A 26,018-nucleotide genomic window follows, 5' to 3' on the forward strand; every position below is an offset into this window, starting at 1 on the left:
CACTAACAATAGCAAAACTCACAGTAACTCACGATAGCAGTATCCACGATCAGCATCTAACAAACAGAGAGCTAACAGTCATTCTGGCTCCATCTTATGGCTGCTTGAGGTAACAGCAACCAATCCCATTACAGCAGTACTTAAAGAAACAGTACTACTCTCATGGCTTATATATTGCTGACCTAACCGTTAGCTTACATTCGTAACTTCTTTCCCTCCCCATTCTTGCCCTGCTGGGTCCCTGGGAGACTGTGCCTGCTTTACCCCCCTATTCCACCCCTCACAATGCCTTGTCTACCTTCTGGAGATCTACAGAATTCAGTATTATAGACCATTCTTGCTGGGCCACATGGAGCAGACATTTGCAAACTGACCTCGGCAAAGCAGCATCCCCCCCTGCCTTTCTGCAGGGCCATTTTAACTCAAAACAGTATAATGTTTTGCAGATTATATATTTCCTTATGAAAAAAAGTTTTAAAAGGAAGGACAGAAACAAGAGGAGTAAGATGGAGAACAGACAACGAAGGATTAAGTGTTAAAAGGGAGATGCAAAGGGAGAGGAAAGAGCAGCTTCCAGGTCAGATTTCAAACAAGGCAAAGCATCTTCCTCTGCATAACCCTTCATTGTCTGTTCTCTGTCTCACTTCTCTTGTTTGTCCCCCTTCCTTTTAAAACTCTTTTTTTTACAAGGAAATGTAGAAACTGCAAACCATAAACTATGGCTCAATATCCTGTTTTGAGTTAAAGCGGCCATACACAAAGGCAGAAGGTGGTGGGAAATGCTGCTTTGCCGAGGTCAGTTTGAAAATGGCTGCTCCACATGGCCCATAATACTACGTTCTACAAATTTCCAGAAGGTAAACAAGGCATTATGAGCGGTGGAAAGGAAGAAGAGCACGGAAGTATTTCAGAGTGTGGGGAGGACCTGGGACATGCAAAGCAGGCATCCTATGGGAATTTAATGCTGTTAAGTCCTCGAGGCTACGACGCCATTGACTATCATTGCCGGCTCCTGATTGGTTAAGATGCGAGCAGCCAGCTGGTGGGAGAATGCAGCCATTCTATTGGTTCAGCATCTGACAGCTCCGGTATAAAAGGACTGTCAGCTGTCAAATGTTGCTGTTTGCCGGTTCGAGGTTTGCCTTGCATTTTGCTCTGTTAAACTGTTAATAAAGGTTGTGTTAGCTTCAACCTGCCTTGCTTCAGTTCCTGCCTGCCTCGTTCTCCCTACAGAACAAATGCCCCTGCATTCATTCCTACATTCATTTAACATATGCATTAGGGTGATCCAGGATGAGGGCTCTTTCACTTAAATCCCAGGTGTCAAACTTATATGATGTATTGTGACATATCATGACTTTTTTGCCTTTGAGGAGCTAGGGTGGGTATGGCTTGCACATGATGCATCCCGTCCACAGGCTGCCAGTTTGACAGGTCTGACTTAAAGTGTTTCAACTCATGTCTTCCCGCCTTATGACAGAAATGGGTAGGCTCTATTACTGTCATAAGTCAAGATTACCTGTAGTTTTCACAGCAACTATAAGTAGAAATTTATAGCATAATGCTTTTCTTTCTGTAATCTATCCTGTTTAATTATCAAAATAACAAATCAATTTCATTTTTATGCAAAAAGTCGTTAAGAGACTTCCACTCACCAATATAGATAATGTCCTTTCTCTAGTTAAATAAATTAATTTATCCATTTCAGCAAAATCTGTCAACCGCCAACTATTTCTACATAGTGAGAAATGTTGAATCTTTTCATCTCGATGTATACAATCAACTTGCTGCAGTAATTATATATTAAAATAATCTTCCATGGCCTATCAATCATGATATTCTTGACTATTTATATACCTATAAATATCTATTTATATATGTGAAACCATGATTCAACTCTCACTGCTAGTAATAGTTATACAAGAAAGCACTGGAGGAGGAGGGTTCCTTCACCCCAAAACAATTACTTTGAGACATACTGCAATATTCATCCTCTCCGCCATGGATATTTATAGTTTAGAATATTTTAAATGCTCCGAGGTCATTCAAAGACTTTTAGTGTGATGTACTCTGAGTAGGGCCATCCTTAGGTAGCCCAAAAACCACAGCTGATACATAATTTTGCAGTTCTATTATTTAATTGGACAGCTAAATGGATCTTGCCATATGAAGCATTAAAGCACTGCACTATCTATGACACAGGATATCTTAAAACCAATGCTTAAAAGACCTGAATATTACCTGACCCATATATTAATATCACCTGGAGAAGCTCCGTTTGCAGTACCATTTGTAGGTCTGACCTACAGTATAGTTATGAAAAATAGGGAGTTCTTTGTGGCAATGTTCTAGCAATAGAAGTGTCTCTTGGATGAAGTATGGTTGGCAGTATGATGTCTAATAGTAGATGAATGGTTTAAGTAGTGCTATGCAGAATTTGTAGATCAAGCACTACAATGGAACCAAAATGCCTACAAATTAGGTATGTTAATTAATATAGATTAATTATGACAAGAAGTTTAATGCTGTGCAGCTAGATAAGTTTTATTATTTTAACTGTTTTGTTTCATTGTTTGTAATTACATGCACTCAATGTTTCTCTTTCCATTATTTTTTAAAAAACTGAGTAAAATACTGAATTTTGAAATTTTTAATGAACCATTTTTGCTTCACTAGTAGCAGCTTGTTCAGTTCTCAATAATGAGTGTTTGAGATGCTGAATAAGAGCCTAAATACAGGATTAAATCATGTCAAATGTGATGATTATGTATCCTAACAAAACAGAGACAATGGCTATAAATGTTTTCAAGATTCAAACTTTAGGGGAAACCATTTACTAGCTTCAGGTAGTATATTAAATGCAATAATGTAATAGTAAATATCCATTTACTTGATTTCACTTGATAAAATTCCATGAGAGGCCTAAAACTATGATGACATCAGCTAAGGTGACCAACCATCCTCCTTTAGGGAGGACAGTCCTTCTTTTGTAAGTTCTGTCCTCCCTCGAAAAGTGTCCTCCTACATGTCCTCCTTTTTGATATTTGAATGTGACGTATTTTATTAAACGGTTTTTAATGGTGTTTTTTTTACTTCATCGCAAGTATATTGAACAGATATTGAATCTTGTGTTGAATTTTTATCTAAAGAAATGCTAGACATTAAAATAGACGACAATTGTCTCTTTGAAGAAATTAGAAGACTGAGTGTATATTTAAATTCTGAAAAATTAATACAATGGGAAAATCAACATGTTGAAATTGATAAAAGATGGGTGGATATTTTCAGCCATTTCAAAAATGAACATATTCCATGTGAACATTTATTTATACTTGTTCAATTTACGTTGTGCTGCCCTGGAACTAATGCAGCAGTTGAAAGAGTTTTTTTCAATTGCCAATGATTTTTCGACAAGTGAGAAATCGAGATTGAATGTTGATACTCTAGCTGCAGCACATGCCATAAAATTCAATATGAAGGATATTTCTTGTTCAGATATTTCCAATATATTGTTAGAAGATGATACATTGACAAAAAATATTAATTCAATGGAAAAGTACTCATTTAAATAATAATTAACAGGCATGTAAGCATAATTACAATATAAAATGTTGCAAATGTTTTTATTATGCATATATCATATTTTAGTGTATTATTGTTGCAATGAATAAAATATTTCTTTTATTTACGATATATTTTTTCCAATTTATTTGTCCTCCTTTTCATTGTAAAAAAGTTGGTCACCTTACATCAGCAAATATTGCAGGCCCAATTGGCAAAAAAAAAGAAGCTCAGGACGGTATTGGTTGGAAACATGCAGAAGAGGCCTTCATCCTGCAGTGGATGGACAATGGCTAAAATGATGATGATGATGATGATGATGATGATGATGATGATGAGTAAATATGTTGCCATAGTCTAATCTATAGAATGCTCATTCTCTAGAAATCTATACTGTAATAAAGTTAGGCATAGGTGACTCTGATGCGCTTGCCATTGGATTTGCCACTGAAGCCAACTTAGAACTTTATATTAATATAATAATCACATCATTGTATCAGAAAAATGAATTTTGGGCCATTCTTTAAGGGTACTCATTGCTTGACCACTTTCACATTTTGCTCAAGAAGTTGGTTCTGAACTTGGAAAACTATATTTTCTTTGATATCTAAAGGCAAAGGAGCACTCTAGATATGAATTAGGTCATATTCTGGTGCCTTTCTTCAGCTGTGTCTTGGTAAAATCAAATGCCAGTACGGAATGAACATTTATGGGCCTCAGTTGCTATAATAGCCTCTCCCCAAGATGTCTCCCAACTTGTAGACATTTTGAGGCTATACTTCCCAAAATCTCTAAATACAACTATTTGCTTTCCAAACAATGAGATTTAATCAGTAGAGTAGAGAGCTAGTAAAGTTTTTCTGTCAGACAGTTTCTGGCTACAGATGCCTAATGATTCATCAAAAGCAAGATAGAGCATACATTACGTATGTTCATTCTTCGCTCATTTCCATACCATCATTATTAAACAATTTTGCCTTTCATCATTAGAAAACTGCAGAACACAACTTGTAAAGCCTAAAAATGTTTTTTTAAGTCAAAAAAGCAACAGTTGTTTAATTAGATTGTGCTTTTGTGTACTATTCTGAAAGAAAAAAATATTAACTTACTAAAAATTATATCCTCTATAAAATGATATTCTTTAAACACTTTCCAGGACTGTGCAGCTTATTTGCTGAATAGGAGTCCTAGTGACATAATACATCATTGTAATATGATGCGACATGAAAAATTTGCAGATTTTTTAATGAACTGACAACAGTTTAATGTGATATGATAGGAAGGATTTTAAGAGAAGGAAATAGCATCAGAATTACTGCGAGATGATTTCCACATGGATAGTTGAGTTGGAGCAATATTAACAAAACAGCCTTCTCATACCTGAAAAATGTCTTTAACATTTTTGTACTAGATCCTATCAGTGGAGAGATTCTTTTTTTTTTTACTACCGCTTCTGTGGGCATGGCTTGGTGGACATGGCATGGCTTGGTTGGTGTGGCTTGGTCGGCGTGGCAGGGGAAGGATATTGTAAAATCTCCATTCCTTCCCTACTCCAGGGAAAATTTCCATTTCCTCCAGATATATTTTCTGTGTTGATCATACTACTATCACAAAACACAATTGCTCTTCCAATAAACTCAGCTAGCCATACTTTCCTATGTTCAGTATTTAGGTTCTACCTAGAATATTTCTCTACCTACAAATAGGATGAAGTGGTGAAACTAAATATTGTGTTCCTAGCAAGGAGGGAATTTTCAATTCAAGAAGAAATACTGTGAAAACCAGTATCTTCAGTGTGACAGGAAAGTATAGGCAAAAAGCAAAGGGATTGACATACCAATAAGTTTGGCATTCAAGCTTCTTGATGATAGGTAGAGGGTAGATAAAGGCAGACATGACAGAAGGGAGGCAAAGGCTTCCAAGTGACAATGATAAGCAGCAAGTGCTTATAAACAAGAAAACTTAATTATTCCTGAAGGGAGACTTGAGTTTGCTAAAGCTCCTGAAGGTGTTGGGAGACTTCTAGGATGGGTAAGGGACAGGAGATGTCTTGAAAAAGTGAGATTACCAGCCATAGGTGTTCAATAGCTATGAACAATGTAGTATAAGCTTTTTGTCATAGTTATTAATAACAATAATAACAATAACAATAATAACAATAATAGCAATAATAACAACAATAACAACAATAACAACAATAACAATAACAATAATAACAATAATAACAACAACAATAATAATAATCAGTAGCACAAATGATCCACTGGAATTTGTGCAAAAATTATGATATTAAAACAACAACAAACTGGTGGGAACATAAGCCTGAAAAAGTCACCGAAAATCAGATGGTCAAGATCCTATGGGATTTTCGTATACAAACGGACAAAATACTGGCGCATAACACACCAGACATCACACTGGTTGAGAAAAATAAGGTTACAATCATAGACATTGCAATACCGGGTGATGGCAGGGTCGACGAGAAGGAATATAAAAAAATCGAGAAATACCAGGACCTAAACATTGAAATTCAACGATTATGGCACAAACCAGCAGTGATAATTCCAGTGGTAATCGGCACAGTGGGTGCTATTCCAAAAGCACTGGAATTACATTTAAAACAGTTAAAACTTGACAAAATCACTATCAGTCAAATGCAAAAAGCTGCACTGCTTGGATCTGCACGTATATTACGAAAATACGTTACGACGTCCTAGGCCCCTGGGTGGGGCCCGACTAGTAATTAATGCCAAATCCGGCGAAACATCTGGCCACTGTGGTACAATTCTGTTGATACAATAATAATAATAATAATAATAATAATAATAATAATAATAATAATAATAATAATAATAATAATAATAATAATAATAATACCAATGCTGTTTAGATTTCTGTCTCTTTGGTTTTTTTGTTTGTTTAAGAAAATTTATATTATAAAGTTTATATGGCCACCTAACTCACCTCAGTGACAAAGTGTAAATAAAAGTAGTATGACTGTGGCAAAAGAACACAAAGTTAGTACCAATATAATAGGTGACTTGGTTGCAATCCCACATCTGGACATCATTTGAACACCATTGGCAAAGACCATGCTGACCATGCCCACCCTCGCCACACCCGCCCCAGCCCCCCAAGGGCAAACACAACCCTGATGCGGTCCTCAAGGAAATCGAGTTTGACACCCCTGTCCTAGACCAAACCTCACCAAAAATATAACTTGAAGTCAAGATCTCCAAACAGAGGCTCTCATACTTTGGTCATGTTCATGGCAGCTGACTCACTTAAAAAATCAATCATGCTGGGAGTACCTGCTGGCTGGACACAGGGTTGATCATGGTGGATCGGAAGGAGGCAGTGCAAGACAGAGGGGCATGGAGAGTGCTGATCTATAGAGTGGCCCAAAATTGGGCATGACTGAATGTCTGACCATGCTGACCTAGACTCAGTGCAGCCCCCAAGAAGCAAGCAGTTTACCAATAAGCTAAGTACCATCAAGGCGAAGTAACAATTCTAAAAATTCATACTAGTTTGTCAGCTTCATCTGATGTGACTTTGTATACCGATTCTGTTTGTTTTGTCTTTCATAAAAATGAAGGTTCTTAGGCAATTATACATAATAGAACATTGTGTTTGAGTTCAGGTTCCCTATTTGTTAATTCTAAAGCTTGACTTTAACGGGAATGCCGAACTTCTTTTCTCGGGGGGTGGGGATGGGTGAAGAATTTTCCTTTTCCAAAGCACAAATTGCTGTAATAAAAAATTGCACTGATGCACTTCCACACTGGTATCATTTAAACTACTATACGGCACACCTTTGAACATAACTTAAAAATAAAAAACTTCATGATTTGTCTCTAAATTGTACTCATAAACAGAATATTAACAATGCAGATAATTTTCTTTGTAAATCATTTATTGAAATGTTTTAGGCCCGTGGTGGTGAACCTATGGCACGCGTGCCACAGGTGGCATGTGGAGCCATAGATGTCGGCACGGCAGCCCTTGACAGCCCTCAGCTCTGGCACGCATGTGCACCACAGCCAACTGATTTTTGGACTTCCTGAGGGCCAAGTGAGGCTGTTTTCGTCCTCCCCAGACTTCAGAAAAGCCTCCGGAGCCTGGGGAGGGCAAAAATTGCCTCCCCACACAGGGGACGCTTGCACATGCGCAGGTGGGGTTCGCTCGCACAAGCAGACATGCGCGATAGCATGCATGCACACAGTTTTGGCACACCTTTAGAAAATGGTTAGCCATCACTGTTTTAGGTCAAACTCTTGTTTGTTTGTTAGTCATATCAAAGTATAGTAAAGTGTTAAAATCTGCAGGATCAAATGTTTTCACATGTTTTTCCCCATCTCTCCATTTGTCAAGAAAATGAATAGGATTGAAAAATGTTCCGTTATAAATTGTTCAAGGTCACAGAAATCATTCGTTAACTACCAAGCCAGCATGTTTAGGAAGTAAATCAGAAGGCTGCTGAATCACCCTCCTTTCTTCCATCTCCTTCCTTTTATTCTACGATATCAGACAATCACTTGCTTTTTTTTTTTCCAGAGGAGACTATGTTTGCTTTGGCAAAAGCTGCTGCATTGCATTTCAAACAGGCGCTTCATTATGTGACACAAACAAGCTGCTGTGTTAGTAGGCAAGGAAGAATGATGAAGAAAATCCCCGAGTCTTTTGAGGGACGGCAAGCGGAGAGGCTAACCGTGACTTTTTCTTTCTCAATTGATCAAATCCGGCACTTCCACACACTGTCTTTGCATCACTCCTAAATCAACGCCATCCCTGTAGGATTCTATTATGTGATCTATACCAAGGCCATTGTTGGGTAGCTGAACCAATGTATTTTCAGCTATACTGTGACGCATTTGAAATTGCACCCAATCCATTTTTGTATCAGAAACGCTGGAGTTGCATGAAGCATGGAAGGCAGACTGTTTCCCCAGTGACAGGAACACTTGTTTGTTCCCACTTTTCCGCTCCTGGGTTTGGAGGAGTGGTAGTTCACGCCTGATAAGTTCCAACTTAATGATTATAGCTTCGTGCTAGCTTTCTTCTGGCAGTTCAATCTGAGGAAAGGAATGCAGTCATTGTGGTTTTTCAGCTTTTCTTTTCCCATCACCGCAACTGCTCATATATTTATGCCATTGACTTAAGGAGTATTGGGGGAGGGCAGGACATAGTTGGGGTGTCTTGTTTCCACTTTTCTTGGTTAATTAGAAGGATTAGTGATTCACTCATGTGGTTTTGGAGAGTTGTGTTGATTTTTTTAAACACAGATTTTTTAAAAAATGAGGACTTGGACAGTGAAAATGTCCAAATATGGAAATGTACTTTTTTCTCCACATTATATTAAGCATGTAGATTTATTTATCACTTCATTTACCACACACTTAAAATGTCTAACAGCATATGACTTTCAAGGCTGTTTTGTTCCTGTTTTAGTCCTGAAAGTATCAACTTTTATTTCGGCAAAAAGTAATCCATTCTTGTTGCCATTTTATATTAAAAAAAATACTTTTCCTTGTATAGAAAACTACCTCAAATTCATCTACAAAATAATTTTATGCCCGCTCGCCTCAAAGGTCTCAATAAGATACAATTTCCCTCTCTAGTTATTTACAACTAATGAACATCACTTAATAACAGTTGCAAGGAAAATCACAAAACAGAGCAAAACTCGCTCAAATCTTGCTTAGCAATGGAAGGTTTGGCTCAGTTGTGGCCATAAGGCGAGGACTACCTACCTCTAATGAGAATGTAGGATAAGGAGCCTACTTTGCTCACCCCTTTGGGATGACTTTCAAGAAACATTTCAAGATGTGAAAGATTTTGGGTGGTGTCCACTTCTCTCCTTGGTTGGGGTGGCAGCCACGCTCAGCCAAGTGCCACCAGAGGGAAGTGGGGAATCTGAATGAGGGCTGCACTCCCAGTGAGAAAGCCCTTTCTGAAACTAGAAACCACATCTCCCTTCCATCCCGAATCGCAACCACCCGACATCAGGGAAAACCCAGTATTTGGTAGTCTGGAAAGACTCCCCCCCCCCCCTCTGAAATTGAATGGGTGACTCCCAACATATGAAAAATCCCAAAACTGCTAAAAAAAATCCATGATCAATACCCAGCTAAGCCACATTGAACAGTTTTGCTAATGAAAAATTTTATGTATCTCTCCTTCCTCTCTTTTTTTTTTTCTTTTTCAGGAGTAACATCTTTATCAAGAGGAACAGAATGTCAGCTCAGCCTGGCTCACAGGCATCCTGGCATCAAAAAAAGAAGGTGGGAAAGGATGAAAGGGGGAAGAAGGGGAAGGATGAAAGGGAAATAAAGCTTTGTGTGTATGTGATAGAAAATCAGAAGGGGGCAAATGACAGGTGATATGGACCAGGGCAGCTGGATCCGGTTTGTACCAGCATCCCATGGCCAGGCACCCTGAGAAATATATGGATTAATCCCAAATGTCTCAGAGTTCTCAAAATATTTTGGAAGCTCTGGTTGGCTGGAAATGGACTAGTAATGGGGGGATGGATAGGCTGGGGCAAACCTACACCCTATTTTTGCATATAGTGAGCAGTAGATTTTAGAGCTGGCTTGACTTTACCAACCAACATCCTTAGTAAAAGAACCCTTTGGTTTAACCAAATAGAGTCGAAGCCTCCCCCCCCCCCTCCCCAAGGGATTGGATTGGGGCAGGTTTAACATACAGTTAACTATGGTTCTTTTTAAAGCAATAGGCAGAGATTGAAAAAAAAGTTGTAGAAACATTTGATTTGATTTGATTTCTATAGCCACTCATCTCAACAAGCGACTCTTGTTGTGGATTGATAGTTCCCGAACTCAGGGAAAAGCACATACAATACAACCACAGCTTTTGTGTCCGAATTGCAGCTCCCAGAATTCACAGCAAGCAAACCTCAATGCCTGTACAAGTGGAAGTTTCCAAGCTGGGAAGCTCCTCAAGATGTACCTCTTCTTCCAGCTATGGTTATAGCTATATACATAAATAACAAAAAATAATGTATTGTGGAATATAAAGTTCACAATAGGACACTCAAAAGAAAACGGAATGAAGGGGAAAATGGTATTTCTGCATAAATAATCATTTGGAAAAGGAAAAAATTCAGTTCTGATTATTTTTAAATATTGCTGCACAGGCTGCAGCAATGAGTCACACCAGATGGGAGGTTATTGCAATCCTAATTAAAGAAAGTATACAGTACTTTTGTTTTAAAGCTCTGCAACAAACGTATTGGCCATAAGCATTATGTTAATGTGCCATTTGATGAGAAGAAGCACTTCCGTAAGAAATGTATGTAGATGAAAAATAAAATAAAAGACTTAGCCGGAAATTGAAATTAACATGGCCCAATTCTAATTTTCAGAAAAAACTGTTAGTGCATGTTGAGTTACCATCTGCATTGTTTAAGAGAACTGATACCTGCAATTTCCACAGCCCTTTTTAATATTTATTTGGGTTTGTATTTTAAGCATTTATGTATTGTGGTTTTCTCCTTTAGTGCTTAAAATTATTGATATTTGCAATGTTTTAAAATATAGTCAAACATATGCATTAAGAGAGAACAGAAAATTAATATAAGACCACAATCAAGTTAAACTTTATCCCCATCCAAAAGGAAAAAAAGGGAATTTATTAAAAGACCTTTATTCAGTGACAGAGAAAGGAGTGAAAATGGGACCTAATTTGTCCATACCGCTTCTCCTTGAAAAGTTCTGCCCATTCCACCAGATCAATTGGAGTGGGCAGAACTCCAAATTCCTTCCTTAAATATTGCTATCTAGCCAACCTAAGTAGTGTGCCTTTTCAACAGAGTCCCCTGCCCTTTGGAAAACTCCCAGTGCCCTGGAAGATCCAACAAGCCTTTCCTTCTGGTTTTCTGAAAGTCTTGAAGGTTTGGCTCTTCCTGGAACATAAGGTACATTGACGCTGGAGCTCAGGAGAATTGGCTGTTGATGTTTGGTGATGTGTTGTTTTGGAGGGTTCTGGGAGTTATTGCAATTATTTGCTGGTTGTAAACTACTCAGGATTATGGGACATAAGATGGCCTGCTATATAAATAAAAACAATAAGTAAATTCTTGCTTTTGTTTTCAGAAGGGAAAAGGAGGGCATGCCTGATAAGGTGGTTACATTTTTATTTTTGTTCCTTCTTTTAAACTTCAAATGCTCTTCTCAGCCGACAAAGCCACAAGGATTTCTTTGTGATTTTTGTCAGCTGAATTTCCTCAAAGGCTTAGTGAGGGGTGTAATACAATGTCAGGAAGCTGTAGGGAAAGTTTTGGGGCATTGCTCAAGAGACACACTCTCAGAATTTTGTGAAGCTGACAAAGTGTGATACAATACAGTTGCATTTCCCCAACTTTCCAAACATTTAAAAAAAACATTTACTGAGCTTCTTTTTCTGCTTCTTTTTCTCCTTCATGGATACATACAGCAAAAATAAATATTTCAAATTGTATTGTCCATTTCTGTTTTCTATTCATATTGAAACTTGCTCTTTTTTCATTTTTTTTAAAAAATATTTTATATTCCTAGTAATGTAAATTATTTTTAAATAGAATGCTATTCAAATTTCAATATGCAATTATAATAGAAACCCCCATCATTAACCTTAGCAATTTATAACAAATTAAGTGTGTGTGTGTGTGTGTATGTGTGTGTATACATACATACATATATACATATATACACACACGTGGTGGCACAGTGGCTAAGACTCTGAGCTTGTCGAGCAGTTCAGCAGTTCGAATCCTAGTGTCGTGTAATGGAGTGAGATCCTTTTACTTATCCCAACTTCTGCCAACCTAGCAATTCGAAAGCATGTAAAAATGCAAGTAGAAAATAGGAACCACCTTTGGTGGGAAGGTAACAGTGTTCCGTGCACCTTCAGCGTTTTGTCATACCGGCCCACATGAGAACAGAGATGTCTTAAGACAGCGCTGGCTCTTCGGCTTTGAAATGGAGATAAGCCTCCTAAAATTGACTAGCATATATGTGTGAGGAGAACTTTTACCTTTTGTGTGTGTGTGTGTGAGCACGCGCACGTGCTTCTGATAATTCAGATCCTTTTAACTTTCTATGTAACAATGTCATGCTAGTCACATGTGTAGCAGAGATGGATTCCTCCCAGTACGCATCGGTACAGGCGGACGGGTAGTGAAAATTGGCCGTACATTTGCGTACGCGTAGCAACTGCAGCCTGGCCATGCCCTCATACCAGTATGATCCCCTGGCCTGCCCCCATTTTCAAGGTGCTTCTCAAAGAGAAGGAAGCGTGTGCGGGGCTTCTGCAGAGGAGCCGAGGCTGGAATGGGCTTCAATGCTGCTATGGAATCGGCTCCTCTGAAGAAGCCCTGTGCATGCTTCTTTCTCTTCGAAAAGTGGCTTGCAAAATGTCAGAAAATTCCCTGTTTTGCAAGCTGCTTCTCAAAGAGAAAGAAGCGTGCATGGGGCTTCTTCAGAGGAGCCGAGGCTGGAACAGGTTTCAACACTGCTCTGGCAGAGAGAAATCAGAGGGGGAGAGGGAGGAGAAAGTCAAGCTTCTGCTAGGGACGGCCTTCTCCTCCCTCTCTCCCCCTGATTTTTCCCCGACTGCACTCACAGAGGAAGGAGGCAGGGATGCTGGCCAGCGCTTGCTTCCCTTACCGCTCACCATTGCTGCCTCTGCGGCCTGCCGGCTGCAGCCCTGCCTGCCCTGCTTAGCTGGGTGGCTGGCCGGGAAAGCGGGGTGAGGGCAAGCAGTAGCAAGTGGGAAGGGAAGCGAGTGCCGGCCAGCATCCTTCCTCCAAGAGCCGCCAACAACAGTGAGGCTGGGAATGGCCGTGCCTGCTCGCATGTGCCTCCCACAAGCTAGCAAAGTCTGTGAGCCTGGAAGCAGGTGCGGTAACTCGTGCATGCCACCCGCCAGTTGCTAGAGCCTCTTTCAAAGCTTTTTGAAAGCCCCTTAGGAGCCGCCAAGCACTTGCCACCCCTCTGACCCCCGCCAAACCTCCTCCCACTGCAGACACGAGGATCATGGAGGAAAGAGCTTTTAGGTGGCAACGCCTTTCGCACGCACTGTTTTTTGGAATCGGGGCAGGGATCGTCCACCTGAAAATGCTTTCCTCCACGATTGTCATGTTTCAGGTGGCAGATCTCACCAGGAGAAAAGAGAAGGCGTGTCTGTAGTGGGAGGAGGCTTGGCAGGTGTCAGAGGGGCGGCGAGTGTTTGGTGGCTCCTGAGAGGCCAAGCCTTCTTCGCTCGCAATGTCTTCTCCCTGAGAGCATCGCTGGCAGCCACTTTCTCCAGCTCTGGAGATTTGCGCTCTTTCTATTGTTGCTGCTCAGCTTGAAAATGCTTTCTCCACAATTCTTGTGTTTCAGGCCGAGCAGCTTCAGCGGGAAGAGTGTGAGAGTGGAGCTGCTCTTTTTTCCATGTGGCAGAAGGAGGCGAGACGGCCTCAGGTGCCATCTGGGGACAGCCCCTCAGAGGCGTCGCTTCTCGGCCCGAAACAGTGGCGAGGAAGGAGTCTCTGGCAAGGGTGCCACTGCCAAACCTGATTCACCAAAAGTGGCACCAGCAGCAATGGGACATGCTTGGGGAAGGGAGAGGCGGAACTGATTGCCCTGGGATTGTGCTGCAGCCACCAGAGACTCCTTCCTCGCCTTGTTTCAGGCCAAGAAGCGACGCCTCTGAGAGTCCCTGAATGGCACCTGAGGCCGCCTCACCTCCTTCTGGCCCACAGAAAAAAAGAGCAGCTCCCCTCTCACTTTCCTCAGCCTACGTGCTATTCAGTGGATGGGGGAAAGTGCCCCTTGGTTGCTCCTCCAGGAGGACCACCTCGTATCCTCCACAGGTGGGAGGTTGAAGGGGCGACTGCAGGTGAAGAGCACAAGGGGGTTTGGCAGCATGAGAGAAAGACTTCAAAGTCAGTGGAGGTGATGTGTGGCTGGTGTGCCTTGTTCCGACTTTCCCCGGGTGCAAAATGCTTTAAAAATAAAGTTTTAATTTTTGGAGGGTAAAGGGTTAGGTGTGTATTTGACAGAAAGTGGGGGGAGAAAGAAAGAGAAAGGGTAAGACAGAAAGGAAGAGAAAGGAAGGAAGGAAAGAAGAGAGAGAGAGAGAGAGAGAGAGAGAAAAGAGACAAAGATAGAAAAAGAAAGAGAAAGAGAAAAGAAAGAAGGAAAGAGAAAGAAAGAAAGAAAGAAAGAAAGAAAGAAAGAAAGAAAGAAAGAAAGAAAGAACGAACTTATGACCACAATTGAGCCCAAAATTTTGGTTGCTAAGCAAGAGTGTTGTTAAATGAGTTTCACCACATTTTATAAGTTGACCATGCCCACCGGTCACATGACTGCCAAGCCATGCCCACAAAATAGGCCCCACCCACAGAATAAGGTAGTAAAAAAATTTGAAACCCACCACTGATGTGTAGTTATTAAAGTTCCATAAATAATTTTAATTCCCTGGCCGCATATTGATATAACCAGAAATATGTTTTTTTTTAAAAAAACAATTTTAGGATTATATATAAAATCTTTTATATTTAGGCAGTAAGGCTTAATATTTAAAATTCAAGTGTATTTGAATTGTCTGGCAAATTTCAGTATTCAGTAGTTGTCAATCATTGCTACAGGTATTATGTAACAAATGCTAGGCAATTAAAAATATATATTCATATAATGATGTAAAAGAACTAGACAGGATTTTGCAGTTTTAGAGAGAAGTAATTAAAATGGATATTCTTCAGTTTCCCTTCTTTCACCCAGCCATTATTTCCACAGGCAAGCATTCAGAGTAGTTGTTTGATGTTATTAGGACAGATTTTTTTTTTAAAGGAGTTCCTGTTAAAACTGGGATTAGAAATTCCATTGCTAAGCACTGTGGTTACTAAGCAAAAAATAAGCATATGACACTACTGGACTTACATTGCTTCCACTTCAAGCAAACCACAGTGGTCATTAAGCAATATATCTCATGACATTACTTGAAACTTCAGTTTTGTATTCTCAACTAATTCTGATCGCTGGAAACCAGTTGTCAAGCATGTCAATAGCAATCACATGACTATAGGTGTTGTAATAATGGTAAATGCACCCCAGTTACTAAGTAGCTGAATGGTGTTCACTTCACTGCAGGATAATAATATGGCTGTAAATGAGAAGATTGGTCCAAAACTATTTTTTTCAAGCGGTGCTAACTTTGAACTTTGTCATTAAGTAAGGAATTTGGAAAGAAATGAACTCTGTTGCGCATCTTTCAGTTCTTTCAGCAGTTTTAAGAATAGCTGTCAGACAAATTCTGGCAGAGTCATAAGGAGGAGTCAAGCAGGGAATTAATTTGGAGTCTATGTAATCATAAGAGGAATGGAATTGAATCCTTAACATGTGGACTTTATTGTTCACACCTGATGATATCTTTTAAAGCATAAAAAGTAGAGCTTTTAAGGCATTATAGTCTCACAGAATTCTTCGACTGAAATCCTGAAGAAAATTGCACAACACTGCCATTTTGAAATGGGGTACAGATAGAGACATAAAAGAAACAAGGATGGTTTGCGAGAAATGATGTTATGGGAATGATGTAGGAATGATGTTGAAGGAATGATGTTAATATTAGCTGGGTTTACTGTAGTTACAATTCTTTTGCTTATCTCATGCCTTCATTTCATTTATTTATTATTTCATATTTTTCTGGTGCTCTGCATTATGTTGCTTACTCCTATATTATGTACATTTGCATGTACAGTACTATTAGTTTTGGCCAGAGTAGGGTAAAATTAGTTCCTTTTTGTGCAGTGTTTCTTATTATATACAGCACAAAAAGATTCTCCACACAGCTATGTTTGGAATGGGAATTATTAATTCTCCCCTGCTCAATACGTTAATCTCACCTACATAGGTGCTTTAAGAGTAATTCTTCTTTCCATCTTTCCTAGGAGTAATCCTTTAAAACATCAGGCATTGTTATAAGTGACACATTAAACTGGTTAGACCTTTCAGCCTATTGATCGTTATCTAGCAGGTGTCCAGAGTTAAATCTGTTGTGTTAGTCTTAATAAACAGAGGGATTTGACAGGAAAATAACTTCATTTAGCATCAACACCAAAGTCTGCCAAAAGTAAAAGAAGCACATTCATGCTCCAATTTCATCTAATCACCCAGGAATATCTTGTTACATCCATAACTGAAGCAAAACACATTGACAACAGATGGGACACTAAAGAAATATGATGGATGGTCACCCTATGGTGACAAAAAATAAAATAAAATAGCACTGGGGAATATGGCAAGTGCATACTTGCTTGCTGAGCATATAACTATAAATGTTCTACCACTTCTATGGTAGAACATTTATAAACAACTTAAATAACAGTGATCCCAATATAAATATCAAAGATTCCATTTCCTGTTTTTCCATTATGAAAACTGCCTATGCTTCCAATTATTTAACAGACACATTCATGGTGAATGATTTGGTCAAATTATTTTTCAAGTGCACTACTAATGAGTTCATCCCTATCTACATTTATGTTGGCTGATATGCTCCAATAATTTTCATCTGCACTAGCAATGCTGATTTTTCCCCCTCAATTTCTTCATACTTCTAATGCATCCGTTGGGGCCCCGTTGATCTTATTAAACTGCAAATTCTTTTCCCTCAGCCAATATACTGCCCATTACGATTCAAGATGCTTGCTATCATCTATAAAAACCTACATTGCAAGAGGTTTAGTTATTTGAGGAAGTGCCTATCTCCTGCAGTTTCTACCCAGTAAAAGCCAACAAATGTGAGTATTCCAGCAGTACATTTGAAATAGTTTTCAATTTCCTGGAATCAATTTTAAAGATTGACACTACATTGGCTACTTTCCAAACTTGTGGCATTGCAGTCAGTTTTAGATAAAATATGTTTTTAAAGAAAAATCAATCACATTGGAATTATTTAAGAATTCTGAAATGGAATCCTTCTGTAACCAATGGCTTGTAAAACCTTTGCCCAGACAAAAATGCAAAATATTATCTAGGTCACCCGTAAAAACATGCATTGTCAGTGTTGTAGAGCACTTTGATGTGAAGTGTAGTGATTAAGAACATAGATCATTCATCCTGTGTCAAATTCATTTTTTTTTTACAGGATTATTTTTCTAGAGCTTAAACAACATGCTGACTATTGCAATTTTGAGATGTATTTGGTATTACCAAGGAGGTAGCTAATTTTGACTTGAATTCACATGAAAATGATGGAACAGCTCCAGGGTGGAAAGGAAGTGACAAAGCCGATACTCTTTCCTGGTTTATTAAATGGGATTCAAATATGAGCCTAGTTTTAAAATATAAATAAAATAATCTGTTCTATGCTAATAAAACTGATAGAGAAAATGCAAATGATCTACATTTTCATTAGTAAGGAAAGTCAAGGGGTCATAATTGAAAAATGGAATTAAGATTAAATACAAAGAAGACCATTCTAGGTCATGCAGCAACCAATCTTAGAACTGACAATGAAGATTTTGAAGTGATGGATAGGTTTAACTATCAACAGTAAAAAAACAAAAGGTCAAGAAATATGAAATATTATGCAGAATGAGTGAAGTACTTGGAAAGCTTTTCAATTGCCGTGATATGTCTATACCTATAAAGATCAGAATTATGCAGGCAATATTTTTCCCTGTGACACTCTACCAATGATAAAATTGAATTTTGAAGAAGTCTGGTAAGAAAAAAGTATTTATAATATTCATCTGTGATGTTGGAAAATACTTCTGACAATACTATGGGTAGTCAAGTAAACAAATGGATCATTGAAGAAATCAACCAGAGTTCTCACTCAACATATAATAACTTGGGCACATTATGTATAAACTAAGTCTGGATCCCTTGAGAAGTCTATAATTTTGGGAACAATAGGAGTAAAGAAAAAAGAGAATGACCTGGACATAGGTGGATGGATTGATTACAGTCATAGTGTGAGCCAGCAGTGTGCAGCAGCTGCCAAAAAAGCCAACACAGTCCTAGGCTGCATCAACAGAGGGATAGAATCAAGATCAGTGTTAATACCACTTTATAATGCCTTGGTAAGGCCACACTTGGAATACTGCATTCAGTTCTGGTTGCCACGATGTAAAAAAGATGTGGAGACTCTAGAAAGAGTGCAGAGAAGAGCAACAAAGATGATTAGGGGACTGGAGACTAAAACATATGAAGAACGGTTGCAGGAACTGGGTATGTTTAGCTTAAGACAAAGAAGGACTAGGGGAGACATGATAGCATTGTTCCAATATCTCAGGAGTTGCCACAAAGAAGAGGGAGACAAACTATTCTCCAAGGCACCTGAGGGTAGAACAAGAAGCAATGGGTGGAAACTAATCAAGGAAAGAAGCAACTTAGAACTGAGGAGAAATTTCCTGACAGTTAGAACAATTAATCAGTGGAACAGCTTGCCTCCAGAAGTTGTGAATGCCCCAACACTGGAAGTCTTTAAGAAGATGTTGGATAGCTATTTGTCTGAAATGGTATAGGGTTTCCTGCCTAGGCAGGGGGTTGGACTAGAAGACCTCCAAGGTCCCTTCCAACTCTGCTATTGTATTGTATTGTATAGTACTGTTGGAAGATCTGAAGATGCAGAAAATGGATATATCACCCTGAAGTTCTTGCTTTTGTGATCCCTAAGAGTCAATATCAACTTGGTGGCACATAATCAATCATGTATATGTGGATTTGCCTATGCGTTGTATTATCATTATGGTACTATTGCATTATCACTATTTTTATTTTTGTTTGTGAAGAAACAAAAATGTTGCAATTTTCCATCTGCTATGATCATCACTCTATGTATTATTCTTTGTCTCCGATTATGACTTTGGTCATCAAGTCTTTCACATAAAAGTTTTTAATAAGATTACAAAAGGCATTCTTTTGGGATATAGATAAACAACTATTTAAAAAGTCATGTTATATATCAGTGATGGCTAACCTTTTTGCCATTGCATGCCCTCCCCCATGCATGCATGCACTACCCCCACACACATGTGCACACACACATGCGACCCCCCACCCTTCCCCCTGCTTTTGGCGCTCAATGGTATGGTGGAGTAGTTTTTCGCCCTGCCCAGGCTCCAGAGGCTTTCTAGGAGTCCGGGGAAGGCAAAAACGGCCTCCCCCACCTCCCCACAGGCCCTCTGGAGGCTGGAAACAGCTCATTTTCTAACTTCTGGGTTGCCCATAGAGTAGTTTTTCACCCTCCAGAGGCTTCAGGGAAGCCTCCTGAAGCCTCCGGAGGGAGAAAAACGGCCCTACGGGCAACCCGGAACTTTAGGAACGGATTTCCCTGAAGCCTCCGGAGGGTGAGAAATGGCTGAAAAGGAAGGCTGAAATCAGCTGGCAGGGCAACGCCTCACATGCCCTAACAAATGGTTCCATGTGCCATCTGGGTTATATGTAATAACTGTAGCAAGTCTAATATATTTTCAAAAGTGGGAAATGTGATAATATCCACAATAGAGGACTAGCTGATAAATATTATGGAACTTGCAGAGATGGCTAAATATTACCTTTTTGCCTAGAACAATATTATCTACATTGATGACTCACTGGAAGCCCCTTTTTGCATAAAATGGAAAAATGTATTTTATAATTTTGATTTTTAGAAAAAATCTATGTTATAGAAAACAGTGAGTTTCCTTTTGTAATCATAGAGTAAGAAATAATTTAGTAAGTGAACTTTTTTGCTGAAAAAAAATCAAAAGTTTCATACTTCTATTTTTTTCTTTCTTTCTGCATTTTTGTATTTTCGTATTTTTTTTATTAGTTTGTACTAGTTTTTTATATTCTTTTAATAAAATAGTGGCTATATTACAAGCATTGCTTGTAGGCATGTCACAATCAGCATTTTGTACTAAGGTATATCTAAATAGAAAGCATATTTGCAAATTTTGCACTTAGTTAATTCTCAGGAAAAAGTTTACAAAAAGAGAAAATGATATATGCTCATTTTGATTCTCCTAAGCTTCTATGTTACATCCAAATTTTAGGAAATATTGCTTTGTTTATCTACTAATGAATATTATCAACTGTAATATTTCCACAACATTTTCAATATTAAACTAAATGAAAACTGTATAATAGCCAGTAAAGCAAACATCTTTGAATCATGACTATAGAGGTTTTTTCCTAAATAGCATAATTTATTAGGTACATACTGTAGGTCCCTTTCTCAGGTTAGCAGGAGCAATAGCTATTATAATTACTTTTCTTCCTTTCCCTTTTTCAATCATACAAGAGTAATAGTATTTTGTGAATGGTATGATGGTCTAGTAGTGAAGACACTTCCCACTCAGAAGGTTGCGAATTCAATCATGCCGAACAAATGAGCCCTATCTATGAAAATGAAATTCAACTTAGAGAAAACTAAACTCAGATTCAAGTAAGAAAAATCAAATATACATGTACAGATTGCTTTACTGACATGCTACTCATCTTTTTTAAAGAGGTAGAGCAGCTTACACAATTTGGAACACATGTTTCCCCCCCCCCCCAAATGTAATATAAGACCAATATAAATAATCAAGTGAAAGGTATAAAAGCTATCCCCAATGCCCCAATGCCGCAACACTGGAAGTCTTTAAGAAGATGTTGGATAGCCATTTGTCTGAAACAGTATAGGGTTTCCTGCCTAGGCAGGGGGTTGGACTAGAAGACCTCCAAGGTTCCTTCCAACTCTGCTATTCTATTCTATTGTATTGTATTATATTGTATCCTGCATTTAAATTATATTGTAGTCCTAAGAAATTCCAAAGATTTTACATATAACCTCATAATCCATATTTTAACCAGATTTGCCTCCAACAGAAAACTGTGTACATGTGCAGATCTGTACATTGGGAAAACAAAACAAAACCATTTCATAAATGCATGGCACAACATAGGAAAGCAAACCCATCAGGATTAGATTCACCAGTCCATTTGCATTAAAAGGGCCATTCTTTTGAAGATAGCTAAGTCCACATTTTGGACACAGAGAACAGCTAGTTTGAAAGAGGGGGTCAAAAAGATCATCTATGTCAAAGTTGTACAGTCAACAACACTGAACAAAATTGAACAACAGAGGGGAAGGGATACAACATCATCTATTCTATCTCCAGCCTACAACACAGTCCTTTCAACAGTTCCAAGAATGTGCCAACCCATTTGCACCACTTAGGTGACCCTGATGACACAGATAAACCTCCAGGTGACCTTAACAACTTGCTAAAAGAATACAAATAGCCAGCTGTCTGCAAGGAGTATAAATCCTTCCATTCTCCACCATCCATTCTTCGGAGCTGAATAAGCATCTTAGATGAGAAGTGAAACATCTTCAAGGGAAAAACCAGTTGCCTCTTGAAAAAACACCTTTGGCCCATGCTTAGTAGTATAACATGACAATCTGTCTAGTTGGAGAATGAAAGAAAGGAAGAAATGTATGTAAACATTTTCCCAAATCAAATCTTATGGTTCTACAACTCCCTTGATGAAGTCATTTGATCAGCACAGCGGCTTATTTGCACTTTCTTCAGAAGTAATGCAGTTTCCCATTTCCTGATTTTGTTGTGACCTTTATCAAATTGCCTTGACCATGCGGGTTTGTAATGAATGTACACATTAGCAATGCTGGAAGCATTGTTCTGCTTCTTTGCTTTCTAAACCATCTCACTGTTACTATAGTTACAATGGAGTAAGTAACATTTAAAGTGTTTGCAGCACAATTTGGCTAATGGATCTGTCTGTCTTTCAGATCTACAACATAGCCTAGTCTTATCCTGGGGTGTGGTAGAAATTTATTTAGTTTACAGGATTGCAAGTCATAATCTTGAGTGTATGTCACTATACTGCATTTGCATCCTAACTGATTGTAATTGTAGCAATGTAGATTCCTGATTGGCACCACTTCCCCTTGTTTTTGTAGTTAGAATGAATGCAGCCTGTTTCTCAGAGCAGCTTTAGAATTAACTCCCAAATGCCATCCTTTGGCTGGAGGCAGGCATGGTTAAGCAGGCATGATTAAGCTAAAGTCTATTTCACTCTCCCAATCTGTGCCTAAAAGTAGCAGGTAACCTTAAAGCAGGAGTGTCAAACTTGTGGCGTCACAGCAGCATCATGTGACATATCGGGACTTTTTCCCCCTTCAATAAACTGAGTATGATGTAACCGGCACATGGGTTGGGAGTTTGACAGCTCTGCCTTAGAGAGTTAATTCCCCACACACACTCTTCTAAGATTCCTACCTGGATCAAGGTAGACTGAAACCAATTCTCCCCTTTCTTTTGTATTTTGTATCATCTTATATGTAACTCATATTCTTTTCCTCTGCACACACATTTAGATATCTCTTCCCTATTGTTTAAATTGCACATCAGCTGCCAAAACAAGTATTGTCTGAAACAAAAACACCAGTCTAATAAAAGTATTTATCTTTATCGCAGAAATTCTCCCCAGCAAAGACAGTTGTAGCTTCTCCCAACTTAACATATCTTTTTAATTTCATCCCATATCTTAATATAATTATTTTAAAATAACATACAATTCATATTTGCCCTAGTGTTACCCAAATATTTTAACCTTAATCTCAGTCTTAAAATCCATTTGCTTCATCAATTTTGTTTGATTTTATATTTTCATATTTTTGTAACATTTCCATTTTCTGTTGGTTAATCTTAAAGCTTGCTAATGCACCAAATTCTTTTAATCTGCCCATTATTATTTCAATTTTCTAAAGTGTCTTCCAAAACCAACACCAAGTCATCTGTAAAAGCTCTTAGCTTCTTTTTTAAAATCTTTATTCCCACAATACTCTCATTTTGTCTTATAATCCATTCAGTATTTCAAGAAACAAAATAAATAAAGAGGGGGGAAATGGGCAGCAGTATTTTTCCCCTTTGTATTTCACATTATTTTCTTATATCTCAGTTAGTGCTTTCTGTGAAATGTAAATTGATCTTATCCATTTTATAAAACTCTCCAAAATTCGCATTTTCCCAAAACAGGAAAGCCCAGTTCAAACTAGCAGTGAGAACAATCAACCAATGGAACAGCTTTCTTTCAGAAGTTGTAGGAGCTTCATCACTGGAAGCTTTCAAGAAGAGACTGGACTGCCATTTGTCAGAAATGATGTAGGGCCTCCTGTTTGGACAGGGGGTTGGACTAGATGATCTACAAGGTCCCTTCCAACTCCGTTAATCTGTTTAAAAAATCTGTCAAAGGCCTGTTCTGCATATAAGAAAATCGGTATGGCTTATTTTTCATTATTCTGCCCGAAGTATTACGAAATGTCCAACACATTCCTAATGTTATTCTTTTAATGTTTAATGTTATTGTCCCTAAAAACCCACAATGATCCTCATGAATAAATTTCTCATTAAAGTCTTGTTAAGGTCAAATCTTGTCCCTCTACTCCTATAAGTATTAGTGCAGTGATAAGTTTCAATTTTTTTTAGAACCTATTCTGTAGGTGTGTTTTGGCCTGTTTTGTGGGAGTGGCTTGGCAGTCATGTGACTGGGTGGGAGTGGCCAACTTGATGTCACTCACCAGGAGATGTCATGGATTGGGTAAAATGTGCTGATGCTCACTTAACAATGCTTTTGCTTAGCAACCAAAATTTTGGGCTCAATTGTAGTCATAATCAAGGACTATCTCTGCCTTCCTCTGCATGGCAGCCTTGTCCTAGTAAACTATTTCTCATTTCTGGCAATTTTCCTCTCTGTTAGAGGCACCAAAATAATCCATACAATGTAAGGTTTCCTGCTGCAGCAGGGGATTGGACTAGATGACCTCCTAGTAGCCTTCTAGCCCTAAATTGCTGTGCTATTTTTCTTTCTTTCTGCTAACAAAGAAACCTGCCTAAGGCTCATTCCACATGCCTGCCAGATAGACATAATGAGATAATGACTCTAGAGAAAGTTTGGCTCCATTCACAAGCCTTTTAGAAACACAATGCTCATATTGCACAAACACCAAAACTTCAAAAACATAAAACCATATAACATGTAACCATATAACCAATTTGTTCTTTCCTCCACCTTTTCAATTTAAAAATATTAAGACTTGTGGACTTCAACTCCCAGAATTCCACAGCCAGGTATGCTCAGTTCTGATTTAAAGCGACAGCATTTGTTTTTCTCCTTTGCGAAAGAAGTTTCCTTCTTTCTTTTTCTTTCTCTTCTCCTTTCCCCTCCTTTCTCACTCTCTCCCTCCTTCCCCCCCTCTCTCAAACACACACACACACACACACACACACACAGAAGTTGGATTGGACTATCTCTCCTACCCCTTTCCCTCTCTCACTCTCTCTCTCTCAAACAAACACACACACACAAAAGTTGGATTGGATATCTTTTCCAATGGCTTGAAAGCAGCTCCTCTGCCGCCACCACCCCATTCCCCCGCTGCCTTCCCTAAACACTTCCCCCATTTCAAATGCAGCCTGCTGTCTGGGTGGGAAATGTCTGGAATACAATAAAACCCACCCATTTACCTCCTGCTGGCAGGCTGGGGTGAGAGGAGAGGTGCAGAGAAGTCTGGGGTGCAGAGAAGCCGGAAGGGAGCCAATCCGAGCCTTCCAAAAGTAAAAGGCTGGGGGAAAGTGTGTGTGCTACAGCATGGCTCTTTGCCTGGCTTCCTGCCTCCTCCTGTGGTCTCCTCAGTGCTCCCTTGTGCTCTCCCTCCTCAAGTGCAGTTTGATTGCAGGCAGAGCCACATTGCCTTTTCAAACTTGTAATCAGTGAAGCTGGGCTGGATTTTTATATAGTTTTATCCAGCTGTGTGTGTGAGAGAGAGAAATGGATGGGGCCTGGGGAGGAAGTCACTACACTTGAGGAGGGAGAGCACGTGCGAGCACTGAGGAGACCACAAGAGGAGGCAGGAAGCCAGGCAAGGAGCCATGCTGTAGCACACACACTTGCCCCAGGCCCGGAAGGATCCACTATGTAAAAATCCAGCCCAGCTTCACTGATTACAGGTTTGAAAAGGCAACGTGGCTCCGCCTGCAATCAAACTACACTTGGGGAGGGAGAGCACAAGCAAGCCAGGGTCCTTCCCTTCAGCCTTTGCCCAAAGCCCCACACAGCACCAGGAGGATGAAGTTTGAATTCCTCCCCCTCCCTCTGACCCACACATACCTTTTCCAGCTGCTTCAGAATGGACTTCAACTCTGCTCTTGCCTCAGGTCCTCTGAAGAAGCCCCACCCTCGCTTCCTTCTCTTTGAGAAGCACCTTGCAAATGAGCTGCAGGGCAGGGGGGCGTCTGGTATAGGGGCCTGGAACGGGTACACAAAAGTACGGCAAATTTCTGGAACTGGTATGCCCGAAGAGGTGCGAACCGGCAGGAACCCACCTCTGTATTAGTGCTATATCAGCCACTAACTCTCCCTATAAGATAACATTTGTTGTGTTCTGTACAGGTTGCAAAAAATGTCAAAACA

General features: G+C 39.2%; 1 protein-coding gene across 1 annotated transcript in view; it reads left to right on the top strand.

Moving 5' to 3' along the window:
- Positions 1-23,954, top strand: part of GRIA2 (glutamate ionotropic receptor AMPA type subunit 2) — a 216,546-nt gene extending 192,592 nt beyond the window's left edge. The window contains exons 17-19 of the transcript XR_014175904.1: positions 9,770-9,845; positions 17,225-17,350; positions 23,585-23,954. The gene's annotated coding sequence lies outside the window, so the exon portion shown is untranslated. The remainder of the gene's footprint in view (positions 1-9,769; positions 9,846-17,224; positions 17,351-23,584) is intronic.
- Positions 23,955-26,018: the final 2,064 nt, after the last annotated feature.

Source organism: Natrix helvetica, assembly GCF_964273705.1.
Source record: "Natrix helvetica genome assembly, chromosome: 7".
Taxonomy (NCBI): Eukaryota; Metazoa; Chordata; class Lepidosauria; order Squamata; family Natricidae; genus Natrix; species Natrix helvetica.